Below are 2,023 nucleotides of genomic sequence, written 5' to 3'. Positions count from 1 at the left end.
CAACTCTAAGGGTCTACACTCATACCCTTAGCTCCACTAGTCACTTCTTACAGAAGGGTGCTCCAATCAGGCTCGCTAATATGTGTTATGAAGTAATCCACTCGGCTCTAGCCATCAGCTAATAGCTATTGTGATTCACTGTCTAAAGTGATCACTCTATTGTCATAATGTACTCAGTTGGTAAGTGGAATTTGAGGGGGTTTCTGTATAGCATCAGTAACCTGATAGGTGTGTAAGCTTTACAAGCTGATGGTTCTTGTTCCTCTCATCTTGGAGGGAAGCGTTCTATGGTGTACGTTTATTGTCTTCAGTTATTTTTTGTTATTACGTGCTTAACATGTCGGTGACGCCAACACTTGCTATTGCGCTTGTCTCATACTTCAGCGTGTCCTTGTCTACGGCAGAACAGGTTGTTCTGGCTTCTGAAATTTCGGGTTGTCCTGTCGGTGATGCTTACTGTGATTTTATTATGCCTGGATCCTATTGCAAGTACTGGAGTACTCCTAGTTACTGCCAGAGCGATCGACGTTTGACAGAGGACTCTGAGACGCGTCAGCTCTGGGAGAGTATCCCATGTGATTGCACTTCGACTCCTCCGACTACTACCACAACTCCTCCGACTACTACCACAACTCCTCCGACTACGACTACAACTCCTCCGACTACTACCACAACTCCTCCGACTACTACCACAACTCCTCCGACTACTACCACAACTCCTCCGACTGCTACCACAACTCCTCCGACTACTACCACAACTCCTCCGACTACTACCACAACTCCTCCGACTACTACCACAACTCCTCCGACTACTACCACAACTCCTCCGACTACTACCACAACTCCTCCGACTACTACCACAACTCCTCCGACTACTACCACAACTCCTCCGACTACTACGACTACAGCTCCACCATCTACAACTGCTTCCAGCGTTTCGGAGTGTCCTGTCGGTGATGCTTACTGTGATTCTATCATGCCCGGATCGTATTGTAAGTACTGGAGTACTCCTAGTGTCTGTCAAAGTGATAGGCGTTTGAGCGAGGGCTCTGAAGCGCGTCAGCTTTGGGAGAGTATTCCATGTGAATGTATCTGATCTACTGCCAGCAATATGAATGCTGGTTAGTTGCACTTTATATCCAACTAAATTAGTTGGACTTCACGGTATTTCATTTTCATTTCATTCGTCTTAACTTAACTCTGTAGTAGTGAAGACACACACCAAGGAGGTGTGTTCAACAATCAACCAACTCTCACACTTGTCTTGTCGAGTTTGTTAGTTGGATGGATTAAGGGTCACTGTTAATGTGCCATATTGCAAGAGTTCATTTGACGAATTCATGATCTAGTTGAGAATATGTTCATGTTAATGAAGCCTATTTTTCTCGTGATGTCTCAACCCATTCACTTGTCAAAAATCCAGCAAACGGAATGGATGTTCAGCATCTCGACGGCGCGAAGTCACGTTTGCTGCACTCCACGACCGGGTGAGCTAGATCTAGGCAGCTCAGTCCCGTTAGAGTGCCTGGTTTGAAAGACAAAGGAAGTTGAATGACCATGCTTCGTATGTTCAAACTGGGAGTCTTCCTTCTAACTGTTTTGTCGAGTTGTACAGTACCCAAACCTCGGTCTATGATCCGAAGTTAGGGCGAAAACATCAACACACAAGAGCACTCCACGCAACAATGCACAAGACAATCCCGTCAACAACAAATGAGGTACATTGTTAGACTACGTCGTTCGGCTCTCAGTGATCTTCATATTATCCTCATTGTCCTTTTCCCAGAGTACTTCAGGTGGATCGTTATTGCATATCCCGAGGTTAGCGAGTGACACGGAATTCATTCCCCATGAACCAAGGTCAGCCTTCCGTTCATCTAGGGGGCAATTCGTCGTCCGAGGAAGCATCGGAACCACCGTCCTTCCTAATCGTATCGAGCATATCTCTGAGTCTCGCCCAGATAGCAGCCCCAGACGAGCCCCCACGGCTACCGTGCGAGGATCGGCCTCTGGAGTCGACCCT

This window comes from Perkinsus marinus (assembly GCF_000006405.1).
Source record: "Perkinsus marinus ATCC 50983 genomic scaffold scf_1104296975500, whole genome shotgun sequence".
Taxonomy (NCBI): Eukaryota; Perkinsozoa; order Perkinsida; family Perkinsidae; genus Perkinsus; species Perkinsus marinus.
This window is presented reverse-complemented; position numbering follows the sequence as displayed.